The sequence below is a fragment of the Chanodichthys erythropterus genome, chromosome 13 (assembly GCF_024489055.1).
Source record: "Chanodichthys erythropterus isolate Z2021 chromosome 13, ASM2448905v1, whole genome shotgun sequence".
Taxonomy (NCBI): Eukaryota; Metazoa; Chordata; class Actinopteri; order Cypriniformes; family Xenocyprididae; genus Chanodichthys; species Chanodichthys erythropterus.
This window is the reverse complement of record NC_090233.1, coordinates 37881082-37899728: the sequence shown is the minus strand read 5'-3', so window position 1 is coordinate 37899728 and position 18647 is coordinate 37881082. Positions and strand designations below refer to the sequence as shown.

Below are 18647 nucleotides of genomic sequence, written 5' to 3'. Positions count from 1 at the left end.
ACATTTTTTTTTAAATACAGTGCAGAAGAATAAAATTAATTCATGGAGCCTTTTCAAAGCATTTTACATTTTAACTCCAGCTTGAGTTTGAGCCAAGACATGATCAATGAAACTAATCCACTTCTTCATAAAAACTATAACTACACACACACACCTCTGCTGAAAGACAACACATAATGAACAATGTGTGTGTGTGTGTGTTGAGAAACCCTGTGGATTTACAGCAGTAAGACATTCCATTTGGATGATCTATCACACAAACAAAATCACATAAACGTAATGAATTATTTAGAAAGGAAATACTTTTCTTATCATTATCTCACATATGACCAGAGTAATAGCGCTGCATGGCTACAACGCGCACACACACACACACAGAAAGAAAAAGAGATTTTTACTGAATTGATGAGGTTATTGTGCTCTGAAGAGTAAAAACTCGCTGTTCCTTTGCTTCCTTCTTTTTTTTCCTTCCTTTGTTAATTTCTTTTTCATTTTCCCATCCTATCATCTTTATATTCATTCTTTCCTTCCTTTCATCTTTTTATTCATATTTTCTTTTTCTGTTCTTTTCCCTTTCTTCTTTCCTTCCATTCCTTGCCATTCCTTCCTTCCATTTTCTGTATTTCCTTTCCTCTATTTTTCTTTTATCCTTCTTTCTTTCCATTTTTCCTTCCTTTCTACTTTCCATTCTTTCCTTGTTGGCTTTCCATAATTTTTATACTGTACAAACTGTATGTTCTGTCCCCTAACCCTACCCTAAACCTAACCATCACAGAAAACTTTCTGCATTTAATTAAAAAAAAAAAAAAAAAGCACAACAATTTAGTATGATTTATAAGCCGTTTTCCTCATGGGGACCAAAAGGAATGTCAAGGACTAGAATTTTGGATATTGCCATACCTGATACCTGGACCCCACACACACACACACCTTATAATATATCTTATTTTCAGGGATAACTATCAGGTCAGGATACTTCAGGACAGTCTGGAGTTCCCATGTGTGTTTATAATGAAAAGTTGAGAGAAGAGAAACTCTGGGTCAGATGCAGTAGCACATATCCATGTCTGTGTCAGTACGACAGAGAACATAACCCTGCTGTGCTTCACAGTAGAGTCATGTTACAAGACCTAGACTGCCATTGTCATCTTCATTGCAGGATTGTTGAAGGGAAAGGAGCCTGAATTCACACACACAGACTCATAGAGCGGGGTTAGCGGGGTCATGCAGCTGTGTATGGGTAAAATTCATGTTATTTATGTGATTAGAGAAGCCACTAAATCACAGAGTTCAGCCCCAGAGTGCATTGGTGTCATGTGTATTCACATATCCATCTAAAACATTGAAGTGCGAGCAAGAACATGAGTATGTGTGTGTTTTTACCAGTAAGATGACACTTTTAGATCTGTAAACACCTTGCTGTGTTTTTTAATCCACTGTGTGTTTGAAATCGGACACTGTAGGCCCGTCTTCCTGCCAGAGGATGTTCCAGCCTTTGGACATGATGTTCTGGCTCAGAGTCTCTATGTGTGTGTGTGTGTGAGGGAGCATTCAAAACATTTCTCCAAGCTCACAATGATCTGCTCATTTACAATTATGATCAGCAACAAAAGAAGGTGAGTACGCAGGTTTAATTACAGGTACTTTAGGGACCAAACGGACCCTAGAAGTTAGCCAAATCTGACAAAATCTGCCTTTGGAGACAATCAATTCACCATCCTAACTAAAAGGGATTTAAATAATGTGTTTCTAATATTAAATATGCTAAATGTTTTCTTTTAGAAGAATGGTTTGGGTTAGTCTGCAGTAATTAAAATTAGCTTTAAATATAAACAATAGAAGTCTATTGTATGTCCTCATTTAGCAAGACGTGTGTGTGTGTGAGAAACAGATCTGTGCAGTCTAGACCCTGTAACTCGACTCTAGTGTGAGACATCTCATCTGTCTCTTTTACAACACACACACACACACACACACACACACACACACACACACACACACACACACACACACACACACACACACACACACACACACACACACACACACACACACACACACACACACACACACACACACTAAAGGAAACATTGTACACTTTTTCAACTGCGCACCAATTTCTTTCTCTCTTTAAGGTCATTACAAACTTTGTGTAACTGCAATATTACAAGAGATGCACAGTGGGATTATTTATAAGGTAACACTTTACAAAAAAGTTCAATTTGTTCACATTAGTTAATGTATAAGTTATCATGAACTAAGAATGAACAATCCATTCATAGCACTACAAACTGTTCAAACATTTGTGGGCAATGAGATTTTTTTTTTTTTAAAAGAAATTAATACTTTTATTCAGCAAGGATGATCCAAAATCGATCAAACGTTACAGTAAAAACATTTACAATATTACAAAAGATTGCAAATAAATGCTGTTCTTTTGAATTTTCAATCCATTATATAATCCATAAACATTCAAAACACGCATCACAGCTTCCACAAAAATATTAAGCAGCACAGCCGTTTTCATCATTTGTAATAATAAGAATAATAATTTCCTGACCACCAAATCAGCATATTAGAATGATTTCTGAAGGATCATGTGCTGAAAATGCAGCTTCGAGAATAATGCATCACAAGAATAAATTAAATTTTAAAATGTGTTACAATAAAAAAAAATATTTTTAAATTGATAAAATTGTAATTAAAAAAATCAAAATCTTACGACTTCAATCTTTTAAGTGGTAGTGTACCAAATGCATTAACTAATACAAATGAATGGAACCTTATTGGAAAGTGTTACCAAAACACACTAGAGGACACAAGTTAGAGAGAGAGATATTTGTCTTTTCGACCACCCACAACCTGATTGGTCAAATGCTCCATCAAGCTAAAATTGCTTCCCTCAAACGTGTGTCCGCATGTGTGTACATTTCTTCATGCTTGTAAAACATGAGATTGTGAACAGATAAACGCTGCTGCATGATGAATACGTGCATGTGATTAGTTTGTCAGTTGTCACCGAGGACAGATACACTCACACCCTCATACGTACACGTGTGTAGACTCACACATACACATGTGTTGCTCTGAAACAATATTTATAGTTAGGGTACACGCTGTATGAGGCCTAATTTATTCTGTTTGAATTGTATGACATTGCGTGTTGAAGAAGTTGTGTATGTGTGTGGTCTGAGCTAACAGTAGCATCTATTCCACTCATACTTATTTTGACATTTTCCATTCTTTCCGCTGACAGCCAGTGAAAAACAACCTTTTTAATCAGACTGACCACACACACATACTTGCAACACAAACACAGCACAATACAAGAAAGCATGTGTGTATCACATTAATACACTGCACTTTATTTACATTTTCCTTGTTTTTCTGAAACATTAGGGGCCTTTTTTTTCTTCTTCAAAATTTTCCCTCTATGCAAACAGTTTTAACCTGCTGTTGACCTGTTCTGACAGAAGAAAAAAAAAAAAAAATCTCACATTCTAACACTTCTCACAATGTAATGTGACTACTTATTGTGTTATTTGTGTCAAACCAGAGTTTATTTCCACTCTTCTGCTTAACCCAAAGTGATAAGTGACCAGCAGGGGCTATTAACTACCATCGCTGCAGAAAATACTAAATATTTGATTTGAATTTTGGCTTGTATACCAACACTTTTTGTGAATGCAAATCCACTGTGTTCATTTTTTTTCAGTTTTACACAATTCCAAAATATATGTGGTTATTACAGGTTATTACATAAAGCCTGTGAGTGGTTCACAGATGCACACTTGAGTTTAGAAAGCCATTTTCACTCCAAGCAACCAAATTGAACTTGATGTCAAATGGACTCGGATCCAAACAAAAGATCTATTATAAAAAGCTCTCAATTATTGTGTTTTTAGTAGTGTTAATTTCATTAACGACATTATGACAAAATAAGTGCGTTTTACCATGACTAAGACGATGACAAGGCGGCAGTAAAGTCATTAAACGAAAACTCTGACTATATCAACATGCAATATCGTTAATGAAAAAGATGAGACTAAAATGTAGTTAATTTTTTTTTAACCAAAATCTTTTCATTTTTGTTGAAAAAAATAAAATAAAAAATGATGACAAAATATTACAGACGGCTGTACAAGCCTCTTCTACGAGTGTTTATGTATGCGGTTGCCAGACTTTTGCATCTTTGCAATCTGGCAGCCATGCAGAACTGCACTTTCTACACTGCAGAAGTTACCCCCATAGATGATTTGAAAAAAAGAAAAAACCCACCGAAAACACAGACAAACAAGCCAGAGTTTAGTGATCTCCATATGAGATATTCTGCTTAAATTAAATTGTGTTCTGTCACAAGTCACTTGTGCTGTTTGCTGCGACTAAATCTGCGATCAAAGCTTCTCAGTGATGAACTATAACATGGATCTCGACTGTATTGTTATCATGATTTTCTTTATCAATTTGGCATGTTTAAATTTTGACTCTGACATTTAATATCTTACATTTTTCTTTGTGCCTTCGTGTTCCATGATGTGTAAATGTATGTCTGTTACTTTTTTTTTCTCCGTCATGTGATCCTTGATTAATCACCTGTTACTATAAAGGCTTGTTAGGTAAATGTTTTTACTTGTCTGATGAAGAGCCTGCATGCTCGAAACGTAACCCGGTGTGAGTCTTATATTAAAAATTTTCGCTTATTTTTTGGAGCTTTGGTGTGCCGACTGTTTTTCATTCATTTTTTTGGTCGAGCACCCATTTTTGAGCATATTTTTGAGCAATATATAATTTTGAGCAAAATAATCATTATTATAATTTAACCATTACGCAGCATGACGAAAATGTGACTAAGTTTTAAATGACTAAAACTAGACAGAAAACCAGAAAACTTGACTTAGGGGTGTGCGATACATATCGTCTACAATAATATCATAATTGTTGTTTTAATGATGTGCAATCTGACATTATCGAGTATGTCCCTCATTTGGCAAAAAGCAAACAAAAACACGCATATAGAGTGCATACACGGTGTGATATAGCCTTATTAAAAATGCCCCTGTATGAGTATTTGTCTTTGATATAGTTAAGCAATCACACAAAGAGTGTTTAAACTTATTGGAAAATTGAATTTCCGTCACTGCTGCGAACTAAACACTGCACAAAATATGAATAACAAAAACTTTAGGAGTCAGCTGTCCATGGCAGTCCCAAACCAGCACAATAACACACTCAGCAAAATATTGTCTGGTCATCCTTATTGATAAAATCCCATTAAATATTGAGATTTTTTGTCAATATCGCACACCCCTAACTTGAATAAACAAAAATAGGACAAGGTTCACCAAATAAGCAAAAAAAAAACTAAACAGGACTGAGACAAAGACTAAATTTAAAAAATAGCTGACAAAATTTGTTTTTAGCGGTGCAAGCTTGTTTTTGCAAATCATGTCAATTATCACTAAAGTGGTGAAACCCTCAGAGATCGAATAGTCAAACCCCACAAGATACCAGATGTACAATAAATGACATTAAAATATTTCAATAAACCATCCACATATTGTTAATTGCCCATTAACATGAATTAAACACTGATGGGCAGAGATCTGTTGACAGAATTGCGTGATAAATCCTGAATGTTCTAGAAGAAGAAGGGAAAAATGTCAGGATGGATTAAGATGTTTGATAGTTTGACATTATGACCCAATCACAGAGCAAGACAGCACTCGCTTTGAGCAGATGTTCTCATTGTTGAGAATGACCGCAGTCCTCCTGGACCAATGAAGCTCACTTGACATCATACAATTAAACTCCTACTGAGAGATGCAATCCTCTAGAGATGCACACACTTAAGTGTGTGTATGAAATGTGTATGTAAGTGTAATGCTAAATCAAAGTGTAATCAAATAATTTGATTGCATGCGAAGACGTTTCGTTGACATGGGCAGAAGAGACATATGCCTAGATTTAACTGGAGAAACTGACAGACTGCAGTGGTTGTTTAGTGGTTAAGGATCTGGGCCTCTAGCTGAAAGTTTGGAAGATGTATTCCAGGAAATGGAGAGCTTCTGAGATCACAGCCAGCCATTACAATATTGTGAGAGGCAGTTAATCCTACGTTGCTCCAGGGAGACCATCTCACGACCGGTCAATCATAAATCACACGTCATTACCATCATTAGACAATCATTTGGAGATATTTAAGCCAAGAGTTTAATAATAAAAATTACATATCCCATTTTCAGCGGAGCACAAAATCTTCCAGCACTTCTAGCTTCCAGCACATGACATTTAAAATGTACAAACAACAGACCAAGCACTATAGCCATCTGAAAGCATGTGGGGTGAATTCAGGTAGTAAATCAGGCAGGAATCCCAAAAATTGGCCCAATTTATCAGAATTAACCTGAAACACCACGTGTAATTTTGAGAGGCTGAATTTTCAAAAGTAAAAGAGGATTATAGAAGGAGGTGTTAATAATGTGATGCTCATTTTCTTTTCTTTTTTTTACAGCTCTATCAATTTATTCAAAAATGCATACAAAAAGCTATTTATACATACAATGACTATGATGAAACTGTTATATAATGTCTTTAATTTCTTAATTAAAATTAATTTATTATTAATTTTTTTTTTTTTTTTAGCCACAAAAATTTCAGATACAACTATTATTGTTGACACACAATAATAACGTACATTGTTACATCTAGAGTGTTCAGATGATGCTATGGTTCATTAACGTGAAACAAATGGCTTTAAACTAGTTCAATGACGTTCTAAAAGGGTTTAAAAGAAAGGGCTCTAGTAGAGTTTGAGCAAAGTATGTCAAGGTTGTCGAACAGTTTATGTCAGGTTGCGAATGAGAGACCTTCACAACAGTTAATGATGTCACTCCCTCGGTGGAGGGATCTTTTTACCGTGGCAATCTGATTACAGCTCTGCTTGCTTTGGCTAAAGAGCACATCAGAAATCAAATGTTCTCTGGCAAGAGTTATATTTTCTCAAACACACACACACAAAGTGTGTCTCCGAGCACACAATACTGAGTGGCAGGTCAGAGCGGTGTTTGACCTGATAGGAATGTGGACTTGAGTTTGGTACAGGACAACTTCTCAAGTAAAGCACACACACTTTCATCGTATAATGTGTGGCTTGAATGTGCAAGTATGTCATTTCTCAATATGCTAACATTGGTTACAATGGCTTATAACAACAATTACAACAATGGTTAAAATGGCTGGCGGTTTTATAAAACACACACATAAAGGAAAAGTGCCAGACCTTATGTGACAGTGGTCTCAACATGTTCTCACCTCATAAGCGGTGAGTTTCTCCAGTTAGAGGCCAGTGTGACACACACAGCATGGACAGCTGGATGTGGCTTTTTACTCATACAGCTGGAGCCCATCTGGGACCAACACTGGAAGAGATGTGCGTACACACTCACAAACACAGACACAAAAGATGCAAAGAGTGATAAACTCTAACTGGCCTCTTCATCAATAGGCCCTTTTCTTCTCCTCTCCTGTTATATCCTCATGTCACCTCGTTTTCCTCCAGGAGGAATGCTCTTATTATTATTATGATGAAGATAAAATAACCTGATAGTCTATTAATATGATTTTATTCATAGGTTTAAAATCCAAACTATGAGCTAACCTTTGGAGAAATCTGGATAGAAGTACAAAAATGGAAACACAAGAAAACCTTCTGATGACCTACTTGCTCTTCGGTCTGCAGATTTCAGTGCTGAAGCTGATCAAAGCATGTGTTCTTGCTTTGATACTGCTGTTAGTGTTGGATTCATTTCCCTCTGTCTTTTCATCTATTATTGCTCTATTTCATGTTACATCCCGTGGGAGAAAAAAGCATTATATCATCATTCCATCATGCAAATAATAAAATAAAATATAAAAAAACATTAATCTCCAATGCAAGACGATCACTATAAATGTGTCATGGACATGGCGATGATAGCTTGACACAAATGAAAAGTTGGCAAGACGATAAGAGATCACATCAGAATGTTGACTGATTTTTTTAAAAAAGTTACAATGCATTAAATACAAAAAATATGCTCCATTTTTCATTCAAAATATAAATTCTGGTGATTTTAGGGTGAAATATATTTTAAGGCTGGGAATCTATACATATTTCCGGATTCAATTTGGATTCACAAACTCTTGATTCAATTATATATTTCAATTCCAAAGTAGAGAAGGATTCATCAGACTAATTGAAACAGTAACTCCTAAGTTTGTGAGTAATTCATAAAGAGTCATTTGTTCATGAATCAGACTGTATGCTTTTGATGCACTCAAAATAATTAGTTCATAAGTGTCATTTGTTCGGGAATCGAATGACAGATTTTTGCATTGTTGATTACTACGCATGGCTCGCAATCACAAGGACAAATTAAAAAAAAGATGCATTTTCTTTCATTTTTTATGGCACATGTCCAGGCAAAAAATGACTGCTTTTGCCATGAGCGGTGAGGGAAACACTGGCATAGATTTACCAATAAAAAAAACTATTGAGAGTGGATCTCCAGAGGAAGTCCTGTAGTTTCACTCCCCTTACATACACAGTTCAGTGGACACTCACCAATGAACTTAAAAGCAAGTTTTAAAAGCAACATCCTAAACATTGAACAACACACCTACACGTAACCAAAACAATTCTTGATATGAACAGTATGCTCACATTCACACTTAGGCGCATACACTTCAGCCTAGGCAGAAGATCAGTCTCCAATTTCCTTTCTGACAAGAAAAAACACCAAATAAATTAAACAAAAGCTATGAAAACACACAACTTCAATTAGAGCTATATTCAGCAGGAGCAAATGATTCAACTGTTATGACTCAGAGGACAGATGCAAGAGGGAAAGAGATAAAGAGACAGAAAGAGACTGGAAGATGTAAAGAGCTGTTTTGAAGATGTAGTCAACAAACTGACATAGCTGCCGATTCTGAAAAACACCCATCTTGCTCAAATTCACACACACAAACATGAGAAGACGGATGCTTTGGGTTCCACTGATATTGTTGGAAATAAATATACATTTACTCACATTACACACTCTTACAAAGCATTCTCGTACAGTACAGCGAAACAAACTACACAAAAGATTTATTACTGGGCTGCATATTTGTGGCCAACCAAATATCAGAGTTCATAACACAGTAACAAAGGAATAAGAGGAATAGCTATTATGCCCTGTATTACAGTAAACAGACCAATATCCAATTTGAAGAAATCTGTTCTTCTAAAAAAAAATACCACTCAGCAGACATTTGTGGTTCTGCAAATACTGTTACAAAGTAAAATAGAGCTGACTGAAAACTAATGGCTTGGTCCTTATATACAACCCATTTTCCTTATTATACAACCCATATCCAGAAACTGTAATTCGGCACAGTTAACATCACAAAAACGAACTGAAATAAATCACTCCATTGGATGAGCCAGAAGTTGACACATTAAACCACTCGCACAAACAGAGCAATGTCTGAAAAGGCCACAGAGCCACAGTGTTTACACTTTTCGGGAAGTCACCCTTGGAGTTGTCTCTGTATATTATGCCGGGATAGTAGAAAGCATGTTAACAGAAAAAAATTTACACAAAGCAAAACTGCAACAGAGTCTCATAATCGTTATCTAGTTATCAAAATGCCAAAACAACAAGATATGAGTTGACTTGTACAACTTTTGCTCCCAATCCAATCTAATCAACTGAGACAATTTCAAATAAATGCAGAAAAAGCGTACCGATCAGTGAAAAAATGTGATTAATGCATTCCATATACAGGTGGTCATATAATTAGAATATCATCAAAAAGTATTTTTTTTTATTGTAAATTATTTTTAAAAACGAAACTTTCATATATTCTAGATTCCCTACATGTAAAGTAAAACATTTCAAAAGTTTTTTGTTTAAATTTTGATGATTAGAGCGTACAGCTCATGAAAGTCCAAAATCCAGTATCTCAAAATATTAGAATATTTGCTAAGATCAATCAAAAAATGGATTTGCAAAACAGAAAAGTTCAAGTTCTTTAAAGTATGTTCATTTGTGCACACAATACTTGGTCTTCAGCACATATTACAGCAAATGACTTGCTCATAGCACAAATTACAGCATCAGTGAAGTGTGGCATGGAAGTGATCAGCCTGTGGCACTGCTGAGGCACTATTGAGCCTTCAGATCATCTGTATATTGTTGGATCGACTGTTTCTCATCTTTCTCTTGAAAATATGCCATAGATTCAGGTCAGTCATGTTGGCTGGCCAATAAAGCACAGTAATATCATGGTCAGCAAACCACTTGGAAGTGGTTTTTGCACTGTGGGCAGGTGCTAAAGTCCTGCTGGAAAAGGAAATCAGCATCTCCATAAAGCTTGCCAGCAGATTGAAGCATAAAGTGCTCCAAAATCTCCTGGAATATGGCTGCATTGACTTTGCACTTGATAAAACACAAATGGACCAACACCAGCAGATGTCACGGCCCCCTAAATCATTACTAACTTCAGAAACTTCCCACTAGACTTCAAGCAGCTTGGATTCTGTGCCTGTCCAGTCTTCCTTCAGACTCTGGGACCAAGATTTCAACATGAAATGCAAAATGTACTTTTATCTGAAAAGAGGACTTTCGACCACTGTTCACTGTCCAGTTCTTTTTCTCCTTAGCCCAGGTAAGATGCTTCTGACGTTGTTTCTGTTTCAGAAGTGGCTTGGTTGTCCTTTTCCTGAAGATGTCTGAGTGTGGTGACTCTTGATGTGCTGACTCCGGCTTCATTCTACTCATTGTGAAGCTCTCCCAAGTGTTTGAATCGGCTTTACTTGACAGTATTCTCAAGCTTGCAGTCATCCCTGTTGCTTTTGCACCTTTGCCTACCAAATTTCTTCCTTCCAGTCAACTTTGCATTCAATATGCTTTGATACATCACTCTGTATACAGCCACCCCATTCAGTAATGACCTTCTGTCACTTACTCTCTTTGTGGAGGGTGTCAATGATCGTCTCCTGGACCATTGCCAAGTCAGCAGTCTTCCCCATTAGCGTGGTTTCAAAGAACAAGAGACCCACAATTTATACTCTAGGGATGGTCATTTAATGAAACACAAATGTATATATTGTAATATTTTGAGATACTGGATTTTGGACTTTCATTAGCTGTACGCTCTAATCAACAAATAAAAAAAATAATTTTTTTTTTGAAATGTCTTACTTTACATGTAGGGAATCTAGAATATATGAAAGTTTCATTTTTTAAAATAATTTACAATAAAAAAAAAAAAAAGAACTTTTTTCACGATATTCTAATTAAATGACCAGCACCTTTATATGCAAAACAAAACACAGATTTGTTTCAATAGCCTATTGGTTCCAGTATATCAGACACACCCTCTCCTTCATATCACATTGCATATCACTTGCAGTCTGATTGTTTGGGCACAAAAGCCCTGCACAAAAATAAAAATTTTGTTATTGTTTACGTGCCCTTACATGTCAGTTATTTTGCTGAATGCCCTGGCAACTTTTTTCCCATAAGTGAGTACCCTGTCATTTAACCTAGTTTCCCTGTGTTGTATTGATTAGTCATTCTATTCACCCGTCATCCAATTAATTATCTTATTTGTTCCTCGTTTGCTTTAGTATTTATAGCACTGTGCTTCCTGAGTTCCTTTGTCCGGTCTACGTTAATGCTGAGGTGTGTGTGACCCATTTTCCAGCGTGTACCTGAGTGAGGTCTATATTAAAGACCGTTTCCTTCGTCTTTGTGAGCTTTATACTACAACTACTCAAATTTGTATTCTTCATTATATTTTTAACCTAGTGAGAAACACCTCCAGTTTAATCTAAAGGCTAATTCACACTGCACCAACAGACACTGACCAAAGACAACAAACACTTTGACGGATCAGTGTCTTACCCCGTCTGAGTGTGTTGGTGTTGTCTGGAATGTCTGAGAAGTGATGCAGTGTAATCTGGTGACTGTCACTGTTGGTTGGTGTCTGTCAGAGCAGTGTCAATTGGCCTCAAGAAGATCTTGCTTATACCAAAGACTTCTTTGTCCTTTTGGAGACCAAGATTGTATTAACATATCTGTATCTGGGTGATTTGATCAAAGTCGATCTGAGTAATTTTAAATATCAGTGAAATTTCACAATTATCAATACTTCAGCAAAAACTAATACTACATTAACTAATGTAAGAACACGTCCTTAAAACAATTACATAAAACAAGTCAGCAATACTACGGAAGCCCTAAACGGCCATGGATTATTATTTTTTCTATCTTGTTTTGTCGTGATCATGACTTATTTTCTTGTGATCTCAGGAAAACAAAAGTTGTTTTGTCGTGATCACGACTAATCTCTGCTCTAAATTACACAAATGTGCCAACAGGTGGCAGTATATTACCAAATATAACTGATGATGTGCTGTAAATGTCCACTTTACTGTATTAGTTCAAATTGGCTCAGATTGTACGAGTTTTGGACAGAGATTTTATGTGATTACTTTATTTTGTGCAGTATTGTGTGCGTTGTGTGTGTGTTATATATCTTTAAGATGCTATTTTAATCATCGCAGTTTCACTGTTCGTTTACCTCACTATGTCACTCAATGTATATTGGTAAGAAATATGATTTATAGCCCATGTCATTTAATTCAGTGATAGTGTGTAACCTATTGCATTTTCTACATTTCTTTGTAGGAAACAACACACATAAATGCACTTCTCAAATAGCATCCCAAGATTGTTTTAGCCTATATCAACTGGATTAGTTTTGCACCTCTTTTTAATGGAAGATAGGAGGAAGATGCACATGATATCACAGCCTATCCTACATGACAAATAAAAATAACAAACACATTATGTAATATAATTTTGATTCAAATGAGTGAGGAAAATAAAGTGGGTTTAATCTAAAAGTTTTTAGAATTATAGAATAATCTGGCATCTTTCTGAAGGCACTCTGCACTTGAGATGTTGAATGCTCTGTTGATTATTAAACATGTTAATTACACAAACAAAAGGTTAAGCGTACATTTATTGAAAAGTGATTGATTAGCCTATATGTATTTATTTATTGTAAACTTTATTATTAAGTGAAGTAAACATTTAAACCGAAATATCCACAAGATATCAGATGAACGTGAAAGTTAGTTACTATAGCAACAGCTGAATCCGGGTACAGTGTGTTTCAGAATCAATCATTGTAAAAAGAACTTTTATGTCGTCATCACAAGAAAACAAATTGTGTTATATCGAGCAGATTTATATACTTACACATGAAATTTGAACACCGACTGTAATCGCAGACTGAACGCAACTGGCTCTGACTGGACGCGTTTGAGCACGATCAGTCATAAGTATCAATTTACATTCATAATCGGCCTTACAATCGTTAGGCGTGTCCCCGGCTTAATGTGAGTACTGGAATCTTTTTGACAAAACGCACTGTAGAAGCAGTCATCCCTGCTCCTGCTTCTATATACAGATCTCGTAATGGAATCCTCTGAGACCTCCGCTAAACTTGAGCAACCTCTAAAAACTGTTACACCCTCCCATGAATATTGCCAAATGAGTGCAGAATGTGCTCCAGAGGTTGCAATCAGATCAGGCCTTGACATTAGACAAGATTTTTGGATTCACAAAGAAGCGTCCCAGTGAGGTTTATGTGTGAACACTGTAAAACATCAAATCATGAGCAATCCCAGAGTGAAGACAGAATCTAAGTGTGAATCTAGAAATGTGACACGGTCAACTAGCAGCCTTACGCAATCCGCACACTCTCAAATTGGGTTAGTTCATCCGTCATTGCTGAATAAATCAAATCAAATTTGTCCTTCTCAGCATTGGCACATTTGTTTGATATCTAGAGATGGCAAGTGATCAATGTTTCAACAAAACCACAAATGAGTGTGTGTGTAGTCATAAGCCCATTTCGTCCTATAACTTTGTCTCATCCCTGCGCAGTCAGGCTATTTCTGCTTGTCATCACTGTAGCTAAGCGACAACTGTTTCAGTGAGCATAAGTGTGTGCATACGAGTTTGTATGTGCTTGCATACAAGTATTTGCCCTCTTAAATAAAACCAGACCCTGGGCTCCATTTCCTCTCTATCTCTCTCTCATTCTCAAACACATACTCCAAGGGTCGTGTGTCTGGTGCCATAAGTGGTTTGTAAAGTGAGGCGTTCCCGTTTGTCTGAAGTGTCCTGAGTGTTTGGAAGGATTAATACCAGCTGATGAACAGAATACAGCAGAAAAATGAACAGCTGCAGAGGAAGAGAGAGAGAGAGAAAAATCAAGGACAGCTCAAAGAAGTCGGTTCTGTCATCTGTTAGTCTTCACCTCTGAGCCTCATCTAAACCTCTCTGGATAGCGGGTACATGGTCTGTTTCAAGCTGAATCAATACCACACCACAAAACTACACACGCCACAGTATACAAACATGCACATATGCTAATACAAACTATTACATATGTACACACACATGCACACCATTCTACACCAACTACTCTAACAGATTTGCTCTTTACCAACCACTTAACCATAGCCACACTCACTCACTTCCCCCAACAAACAACATGAGACAGTGTTGTTAGTGTACCCAGTAGGGCTGTAGTCAACCAAAGAAATGCTTAGTCGACCAAAGTCCTGTCCTGCGCAACGATCCGTCGACTAAAAAAAAAAAAAAAAAAAAAAAGACTTTTTTGATTGAACATTTATTAAACAATTATAATAGAGCATTTATAAAACAACAACGAAAAACATCAATAATACATAAAACTATAATAATAATACAATTCTTTGGAAATTAGGTTATTTTTTAAACTGCAAAGTGAGGAGTTCTGTCCTAGGTCTATAGTGACCGTCACAATCGCGCACCTGACCACACCACACGCTACAAAAAATATAACTGCTAAAACTGCCAAATAATGAAAAATCCTAACAAAAGCTCTCGATTATACAGGCTGTATATTCTTCTTTACTTTCAAAGCTATGGGTTAACTTTTGTCCAAACGATCCAGGCGTTTTAAAACAAACACAAACAAACGCCTGTGGCATGGCCTGTGGATGCGCCTAGTACATAACCAATAAAATATATAAACTTTTCGACATTAGACATAGCAAAGCTGTCTGACACATTTATATCTCGCTTACCGCTTTTAGGTGATCGGTCATATTGGTCGTTGAGCTATGGTAAGTTAGCTTTAGGCTGCATAGCTTGCACTCCAGTCTTGTCGTATTTTTTTGTAAAATGCAGCCGAACAAAAGATTTACATTTCTTGGACATTTTTTCGACTAAAGCCCAAAACAAGTAGCGTTCTAACTGAATGAACTACCTATATTCCTTAAGGAGCGCGAAGCAGCAGTGCAGCCAGCCACAGGTGCGGTTCCCGAGTGTTCACGTGGTGCGCTTAACTACGGCGCCGTTATAAAATAGCCTAAATTAAAGCATTTAAAGTTTGGTATAAAACATAGGCTAATTATATTTAGAATACAGTAATATATAACTGCTAATAAAAGGAATAAATATCAAGGAGTAAATCAATGAAAATTTCTTTATTGGTAAAAAACAAAAAAAACAAAAAAATTTGCAACTGGTCGACCAATGAGAATGTCAGTCGACCAAAACGGCATCGACCGATTAGTCGACTAAACGACTAAAGTTGACAGCCCTAGTACCCAGACTGAACAAGGGCTACTTAATGGATTTTTGGGGTATAATTCCGGGAATTCTGCAGAATGCACTTAAAATTGACTGTACTCATACTGGTAGCTGAAAGCATAATCATATTATCCAAAATATTTAATTAACAAACATGCAAGGGAGTCTGCAGAGTTCTGCAGGCACAGATCCCACGTGTGGCCTGGTCATCGGTAACAAACTCTTGCGGCTTGGACTACGCACACAGATTTATACGCATACATCACAAATATTTATGCCGAACTTAAGACGGGAAACATGTAAGCAAGAGATCACAGAGGCCTTCACATATTTTTCAAGGATTACACGTCTCAGCGTGTGTGTTGTGCTGTTGTTTGCAAACCATGACAGCTTCAAACAAAAGGCTTGGCTCATCAAGCACACAGAAGAAAGAATGTTCCTCTTTCTCACTCCCATTTTTGTTTTTCCTCAATCGTTCTCGCATTATTTCTCTCCTCTGATACCTTTTTCTCCATATTCATCCTTCTCATTCTCATGTTTGTTGCATGAGTCACTAGAGCTGGCTTAAAACTAAAGAAATATTAACCTTTGTGTAACACTGAAATTCTAGTATATATATACACACAGATGAGGTCTCATAACGAATTCATGAGTAATGGTTGTTTTAGTATTAACAGATATGGTAACAATACTGTACAGAGCAAATAACTTTCATTATACTCCAGCGAGCATAAAACAGTTCACCTTTCTATACAATGTTATTTTATTACAATCCATCCATAGCCATTTACATCTTGAAGTGCTATAAAAGGTCTCATTTTAAACATTTTTCTTAAAGATGATCAGTTATGCCCTTTTAAAAAAATCTTGATTTTGTTATGGGGATCTACTAGAATAGGTTCATGCTTGAATGTTCAAATTTTACATTGTTGCAGCAGCTGTCAGTAATGCTTTGTTTAGTTCCAGTCTCTATGAAGAAAAGCATCCCTCCTTCTGAAAAATGCGCTCTGTTCACACAGAGCGCATAAATGAGTACACCCCCTTTGAAAAGTAACATTATAAACAATATCTCAATGAACACAAAAACAATTTCCAAAATGTTGACAAGACTAAGTTTAATATAACATCTGTTTAACATATAACATGAAAGTAAGGTTAATAATATAACTTAGATTACACATTTTTCAGTTTTACTCAAATTAGGGTGATGCAAAAATGAGTACACCCCACAACAAAAACTACTACATCTAATACTTTGTATGGTCCATGGTCCATGTATTGCATGGTCCATGATTTTTAATGACAGCACCAAGTCTTCTAGGCATGGAATGAAAAAGTTGGCGACATTTTGCAACATCTATCTTTTTCCATTCTTCAAGAATGACCTCTTTTAGAGAGGATGGAGAGTGATGTTCAACTTGTCTCTTCAGAATTCCCCATAGGTGTTTGATTGGGTTCAGATCAGGAGCCACTGAATCACTTTCACTCTGTTCTTCTTCAGAAATCCAATAGATGTGCGTTTAGGATCATCGTCATGTTGGAAAAGTGCACGACGACCAAGGGCACAGAGTGATGGTAGCATCTTCTCTTTCAGTATAGAGCAGTACATCTGTGAATTCATGATGCCATCAATGAAATGCAGCTCCCCGACACCAGCAGCACTCATGCAGACCCACATAAGGACACTGCCACCACCATGTTTCACTGTAGACACCATGCATTTTTCTTTGTATTCTTCACCTTTGTGAAACTATACAGTTTTGAAGCCATCAGTTCCATAAACATTTATCTTGGTCTCATCACTCCAGAGTATAGAGTCCCAGTAGTCTTCATCTTTGTCAGCATGGGCCCTGGCAAACTCTAAGCGGGCTTTTTTGTGCCTGGGCTTTAGGAGAGGCTTCTTTCGTGGACGGCACCCATGGTGTCATTCCTCTGCAGTATACGCCATATTGTGTCACGGGAAACAGTCACCCCAGTTTGGCTTTCTACTTCATTAGGTAAGTGCAGTGAACTTGCGCCCTTCTCATCAGAAGATGCTTTTGTCGATGTGTTAACTTTCATGGATGACATGGATGTCTCTGTGATAGTTCCATCTTTTTTACATTTTTGTACCACTTTTGCTACAGTATTCTGACTGATAAGCAAGCTTTGCTGATCTTCCTGTAGCCTTCACCTTTCTGGTGTAAAGAAATTATTTTCTTTCTCAGGTCTTGTGACATTTCTCTTCCATGTGGTGCCATTGCTGACAGCATGAAATTTGAGGGGTTTTAACATCCTTTTATAGTCAACTGTCTGCTGGACACCTGTGTAATGAATAATTAGACTCACCTGTGGTTGAATCCTTGTTAAATTAGACATTTCAGTGGGGTGTACTCATTTTTGCATCACCCTAATTTGAGTAAAACTGAAATTTTTGTTCTCTAAATTACATTATTAACCTTACTTTCATGTTATAAGTTAAACAGATGTTATATTAAACTTAGTCTTGTCAACATTTTTTAAACTGTTTTTGTGTTTATTGAGATTGTTTAAAATGTTACTTTTCAAAAGGGGGTGTACTCATTTATGCTGAGCACTGTAGTTACTAATGCAACTCATCCAGGCCTCGTCTGCTATATTTTGTGTAGCCTATGCCATGAGCAGGAATTATTTCAATGAGGAATATTGTAAAGTATACGTTCCCAGAAGAAAACTTCAGACTACACTCAAGATGATTCAGGGAGTTCAGAAACAGTGCTTAATGATATAGAGAAAAACTCCCTTTGGAGTAGACTTTGTGCTTTGTAACTTTGCAGACGTTTTAGAAAGTTGAAAGAGTAAAAAAGCATAATAGGTCATCTTTAAGCAAATTGGCAGCAAGCCTATAGTGTATGACTTAATTCAGAGCACCAGCCCAAGTAAAAAAATAAAGACTTTATGTATGGGATACGACATAGGACACACGTCATAAAGAGCAACTGGACA

The 18647-nt window shown here is 36.5% G+C and overlaps 1 protein-coding gene across 3 annotated transcripts in view; it reads right to left on the bottom strand.

Moving 5' to 3' along the window:
* The window catches only part of eda (ectodysplasin A), a 42544-nt gene that overhangs the window by 11983 nt on the left and 11914 nt on the right, over positions 1 to 18647 (bottom strand). The window lies entirely within an intron of this gene.